The 6,708-nt window shown below is 39.9% G+C and overlaps 1 long non-coding RNA gene across 1 annotated transcript; it reads right to left on the reverse strand.

Annotated features, from left to right (window-relative positions):
- Positions 1 to 316: 316 nt before the first annotated feature.
- LOC121925086 lies at positions 317 to 2,840 on the reverse strand. Its single transcript, XR_006102796.1, has 3 exons — positions 2,701 to 2,840; positions 496 to 551; positions 317 to 381 (listed from the first exon to the last, which is right to left on the reverse strand). It is a non-coding gene; the product is annotated as an uncharacterized LOC121925086 (long non-coding RNA).
- Positions 2,841 to 6,708: the final 3,868 nt, after the last annotated feature.

A 6,708-nucleotide genomic window follows, 5' to 3' on the forward strand; every position in this document is an offset into this window, starting at 1 on the left:
CTTCCCCAAACATTTGGCAATATCTGAAACTAAATTTAAACTTCCTGATATTTGAACTGAAAATCTCCTTCTACTAGTAATGAATTATAATTATTAATCAAATGCACACACTGAAATAAAACTCAATTTACTTTTTTAAAAAGCAGTAAACAAATCCCATTTTTTTAAACTAACAGATGCTCTTCAACATTGTCAGCTTATCCATTTCTGTATATTCATTCAATTTTAATAACCAATCCTCGTTGGTTGATATTGCAGCCTCCTTCCATTTATGAGCACATACAGTTCTCATAACTGTAATCATACATATCATTATTCCATGTTTTCTCTCCAGTAGCTCCTCCAACATTCCCAGCAGATATCATTCTGGTCTCTTCTGTACTGAAATTTTCAATATATCTCCCATCATCAAATGAATCTCCATCCAATATTTCTGAGCTTTTTCACAAATACACCACATATGATAAAAAGCAAATGAAAGATTTTCTCAGATACCTTCAGAATTGTGTGGCAGGTTGTACAGTATGCGTCAGGAGAAATTGCTGATGATCCTGAAATAAATATCACACCACATTTCACCGTATGCAAAGAATTTGTATCATAGTTTTTATATAGTATAGAAATGATAGGTTCTGATGTACATTCTAATATACATGAAATGCATCTTTAATAACATATTTACAGTATATGGATAAATACTGTTGTTTTCAGTGGCAGGACTAAGCTGTGGTTTCATTTTCCCTATAGGTTTGGCACATCAATCTTTTGCTTTTGGGTCTTTCAAAAAGAACTGGTCCCCCCATTGCTGGTGAGTTGCTGCTCCCAGACAGGCACAAAAGACAGAAAAAAACTTGTCTGTCCCTGCTTTTTTGGGGGGGGGGCTATCAGAGAACCTCCCTCTGAGAGGAGATTTAAAGAAAATAGTGATAAACTGAGTATGATGAAAAAGGTCTGGAATTACCTTTTCGGTCCTGACACAAATCCCTTGAAATGAAATGTATGTGAGTTTAAATCACATTTAAATGTTTTTGCTTTGTCTGTATATGATGAGACAAAAGATTTTGCATCCAGCACCATCTTAGATTTGTTACCCTGGTGGCTTTGAGTGGTTCTTAGTTCTTATTTTCTGTCTTGTCCCACAGAGCTTCTGAGTACCAACATCCAGCTCTTTTTTTTCCAGACACATTCCATTCTTCTGCTTTCTTTAAAGAAAAGAAAAGGTGAAAAAAAGAGCTTCTACCTATAAGCTAGGGCTGTCATGCGTCTTTCTGGACCTATTCTCTACCTTCCTTAAAATTTCTCCTCAGAATTCACCTTTTCTATGAAATCCTTGCCATTCACCCTTAATTCTGACCCCCAAATGTAGCTTCATACTTGGAAACACCCTTGACCCATGCATTCCTTGAATCTTTCCTCCTCTTCTTACTGTCCAGTACAGTCTTCCACAGTCTGGGGTCTTCTGGATGTTTTGGACTACAACCCCAGTCATGATCAGCCAGTGTGGACCAGATGGGTACTATGTATGAGGTAGAAGGATTCTCCAATGTCTTTCTAATGGTTGAAATTCTAAATTAATTATGAGAGTTTTAGATAAAGATGATGAAAGAGTAGGTGATGAAACTGTATTTTTTCCCAAGCCATCTGTAGAAACATTGATAATTAGAACACTTTATGTGAATGAGTAGACAAACAGACATTGGCCTCAATCCAACATCCCCTCAGTCCTATACTACGCCGAGGCAAAGATTCTCCCCCTGACTTCCTGATAAGCTCCTGAAATCACCATGTGTGACCATTTCATGATTTATGGCATGCAGGTAGGATTGGAGATTTATGGGATGCAGGCATGATCAGAGAAGTATCTGCTATATCCCCATAGTCTGACACATTATGTAACCAGCAGTGGCAAAACTCCTGAAGGACCCCAGCAGATCTCAATGCTGACATCATCATTTGGATCTAGCTATGGGAATCATAATGATGTTTATCACACTATGCTCTTAAAGAGGTACTATTCCAGTGTGACTCCTCTAGCTGCCTCCTGTTGCATGCTGGGATTGGCAGTTTTAAGCAGGGGTATTTAGAATTCTCAGGTAGAGAAGTTCAGCTCCTTAAAACTGCCAATCCCAGCATGCAACAGGAGGCTGCTAGAGGAGTCACACTGGAATAGTAGCTCTTTAAGAGCATAGTGTGATAAACATCATAGAATCATAGAGTTGGATGTGACAACAAGGGTTACCCAGTCCAACCCCCTGCCTTGCAGGAAGACACAATCAAGCACTCATGACAGATAACCATCCAGACTCTGCTTAAACAGATGATGTTTTAAGGGGAAGGAGGAGTAAGGAGCTTATCACACGAAGGAGATTGGGAGTTTATCCCATGAATGTTCTAGAAAAATCATGTAATTACACAAAACAATTTCACATGACATTGTACAAAACCCACCATTAAAGTGTTCACAAAGAAACATTATCACACATCTTTTTTACTTTCGGGATTTCAGCAACAATGCATTTCCAATATCACTTTATTTGTGCAATTTTGTGTGATAATAATTTGTGCAATTACTCACAATTTTCACTTTAAAGTGCTTTAAATGCACTTTAATCTCTCTTTAATGCTGAAATTAGCCCAAGTGTGATAAACTCCCAAATTGAGGAGGGGCTTTGGGTGATGTGGAAGGAAGAAAATACCAACCTTCACAGTGCATGAATAAGGATATCCACATGTATAATGGACACTTATACATGCATACGTTCCTAATAGAATTTTGTTTCTATAATCTTCAACCTAAGATTAAAAAGCAGACCTTTAATCACCAAAATGTGATTAACAAGTACTTACTGTTTATAATAAAGCGCTGTGCCTTTGGTACGTAAGCAGATGTATGCAGGAACGCTCTCACCATCCTTGTGTATGTTAGACTACCTCAAAAGTTTTGAATATTTGGTGGTATTTGGATAAATGGAGTGGTAAAATGCCACAATCAAGGAATCAGACTCCATTTATCATCAAGACAGAAGCAGCCTCACTTTGAGTGTGAAAGGAGATGGCACAGCAGCCACATGGAAGAAATTGCTTCTACACATCCTCTTCCATTTTCCACCTATTGCTTTTGAGCAACCACAGCTCTGTGGCTAATTTCTTGAAATGAAAACAGGCCCTGGCATGCTATGGAAGTCAAGAGGCAGAGATAACATTGCTGCCACAAAAGGTTACCAGGGAGAGTGAGATCACAGCTGTGATTTGAAAGCCTGGCAAAGGGAGAGATGGACTCTGTAGGCCAAGGTGGCTGTTTGTTATTTGCATATGCCTGATTATATGCAGTTTTATGAAGGAAACAAAACAGGAGGCCTGGCACTGCCAAAAGAAAATTAGAGTGCGATTACTTTATGCTAACAGAAAACTTCTTCTTGAAGGCTTTTTGAATGCCATATGCTCAAAGGGCACGTGTTAACTACAGAAAAATGAAACATTTAATTTTCCAGGTTGTTTTTTTTTTTAATGTTAGTTATTTCAACAGATGTTCCATCCCAGTGAGAGAGATGTTTTGGAAAATCACTTTATGGAACAACTTGATTTTTAATGAAATCCATTTGTTTTTGTTTTGTTCTGTTTTTCTGAAACAGCTTTTTGAAAGACCACCCCTAAGAAAATGTAATTATTTTCTGAAGAAAAATTGTAATTTTTAAAAAGAAACATATAGGCCAAGTGCAAATATGAGCATTTGCTTTCTTTAAGACTAAAGTCTCAAAGGTGCTGCAAGATCTTTGCATACCAGTATTCTAGACTAATTCCAGTGTGGATGCTCTTTAACAGGTATAGAAATTGTGTGGCCCTCTAGGTTTTGGGCTTCAATTCTCAGCAGCTCTAGCCAGTACAAACAATGGTGAAGAATGCTGAGAGTTGCAGTCCAACAACATCTGGAGAGCTACTTGATTCCCATCCTTGCTTTACTAAAGACATTCAAGCAGAGTCTGTTGCACAGAATCTCTTCACTCAGGGTCAAAGAAGGCATGATTTTCCTCATGGCTATAGCTCTGAACCACTGACCACTAGACACATAGAGAGAGAGAGAGAGAGAGAGATCTGGCATTTGGGTAGGAAGATGTTAACCAGATTTGATTTATGATAGATGTGGAAAAAATTTTAACACTTTGTTTCATTGTAATCCCAATTAAGACCCCCTTCTCCACCTCTGATATTCACAGTGGGGTTTTAAGGGGCTATCATCCCACGTACTATCATCCTAGGCCATTTCCTTTCACACACCATTATTTATAAAAACGACACAAAGGCTGAGTTGAACTGGGCTTCTGTCAATAGATATTATTTTGTCATTTCCTGCTGCTCCCTTCCTCTGCAGGTTAGTAGACTCTGGGGTAGGGAGGGACCCTCCTTTTAGCCTAACTTTCTTTTGGAACAACAGGGCTTGACCTTGCCTGAGCTTGATAGTCACAATTGCCTAGATATGCAACTGTGGTGCTCTGTTTCAGTGGCTGCTTCAAGTCTCCTTGTGAGAGCCCTTTTTAATCAGCCGAGACTGAGACACAGGCTGCTCTCCTGCTATCATGCTAACAGAAGAACAAAGCAGGGAGGAAGCAGGCATCACTGGTTCAGGCTCAGCCATTTTTCATGCCATTTTTCTGTCACTGGCCCAGTCCAGAGAAACAACGAAGGAGTGATAGAAGCACACTGAGGTAGTTTTCAGTTGATCTATTTATCTGACAAGTGCCAGTTTACTTCAGAACCTTTTCAACGACAGGGAGAAAGAATCCCCTGGAACTGCCAGTCTACTAGAACTGCTCCTTTTGTGGTCTCATCCAACATCCTTTCATGTAAAAGAATTATAGCACTTGGATTACACATAACTGTCCTGGTTCCATCCTGTGGTTTCTTGGTGTTTGTAATTTGGTGAGATATAATAATAATAATAATAATATTTTTCTATTTCCTGCCTCTCCCTGCGGATCGATATGAAAACTCTCTGACTGAGAAGTCTGACCGCCCCACCCTAAACAGCAAAACCATGGTTACATAAAACAGAGCCATGGAATTAAAGTGGAATTATAGCACTATAACTGTGTAGCGTGAAAGGATCCCATCACTTTGCTGAGTGGAACCCTAGATGTCTGCTTTCAATGTGGCAGAAGAGCATATTGGACAATTTCAGCAAATTCTGCCTAAGGAGAGTGACAAGTGAGCTGGAGTTGCTCCAGATATCAATACAATGATAATGTGAGCCTGCATGTTTTTACTCAGAAGGAAACGCCACTGAACTCAATGGGACTACTGCAGTCCAAAATGCAACTCAGTCTTCAGGACTGAGGTCCTGACTCAGTAGGCACTGTGTTTGCCATCACTTACAGCTGCTTTGCCTGTGAGGGATATAAAATCCGGATCTGAAAGAGCTCTGTTGCAAAACACCCCAGCAGAGAGAATGGGAGGATCACAGTGACTATCTGGAGCCAAGGGGAAGCAGCATCTGCAAGTTCTACTTCTACTTGGACCTCTGCCTTCCAATTACCTTCTAATAAGCAGAGCCCTCCCTCCAGTTCATCTGGTGCCATCCCGCCATGGAGAGAGAGATGCAGGCCCAGCTCCATCCACCTGGCCTGAACTAAGAAGAGGAGCCCTCCCTCCAGTCCATCTGCCTTGGTCCAGGCCTCAGAGGGAGAGAAGACCTGTTGGACCTGATCCCCTTTCCCACCACCATTCCCTTCTCCTTTTGTGTTGTGTCTTTTTAGATTGTAAGCTTGAAGGCAGGGAACCATGTAATTAAAAATAATAATAATTGTAAGTTGCTCTGAGAGCCTTTAGGGCTGAAGGGCAGGGTATAAATACTGTAAATAAATAAATAACAGAGGTCAGGAAAGTGGCGTAACCTTCCAACCTCTCACCAAATGGCAGCTTGAGTGTTTTATGAAATCTAAGTAATTTTAAAAGCATTCCCATGTATTGGCTCTTCCTTTAGTTCAAGCCACAGAAGACTTTTCCAGCTAAAAAGCTACAGATCAAAATCACTGGGCTCAAGTTATTGTGTGTAGGCTGCAATTTTGTGTTAATTTTCCTAGAAGGAAGTCTCATCAATCTCAGTCAATGGGAAAATGCAGTAGGCCCTTGTTATCTGGGGGTAATCTGTTCTGGACACCTCTGCAGATAGCCAAAAACACAGATGCTCAAATGTGTGATAAGAAGTCTGAATTGAGGACTGCAGCTCTATCCATTTCAGTTGGTTTATGAATAGATTTAATCAATAGTGCAATAAAACACCAAAACTTGAAGATCAATTGTTTTTGTAAACTGAAGTGAGATTAAGCACTTATCCTCAGTTGTGTTCAAGGAGCTTGTATGGGAGAGTTTATTACATCAGTGTAATAAATATTGGCTGATATTCAGTATTCTTCCAGGAAAACCTTGTGATAGCTTTATCTTATGGTCACCATAAGTCAGAAATTATGTGAAGGCACACAACAACAACAACCATAACACCATATATTAAATAGTCCGCATAGAATACTCACTGAATTACAGGTCACACAGGCCTTTAGGCATGAGATGGAGGGTCTAAGTGAAAGGAGCCTGTCAGGCATCAGTTGAAACAAAGATCCACAAATAGGGTGGAGAAGGAGACACAAATGAAAAGACCCTATCCCAATCTGCTAATAAACCTAATCACTCTTACAGACAGGTGCCCAGGTTGGG

This window comes from Sceloporus undulatus, chromosome 3, assembly GCF_019175285.1.
Source record: "Sceloporus undulatus isolate JIND9_A2432 ecotype Alabama chromosome 3, SceUnd_v1.1, whole genome shotgun sequence".
NCBI classification, from domain to species: Eukaryota; Metazoa; Chordata; class Lepidosauria; order Squamata; family Phrynosomatidae; genus Sceloporus; species Sceloporus undulatus.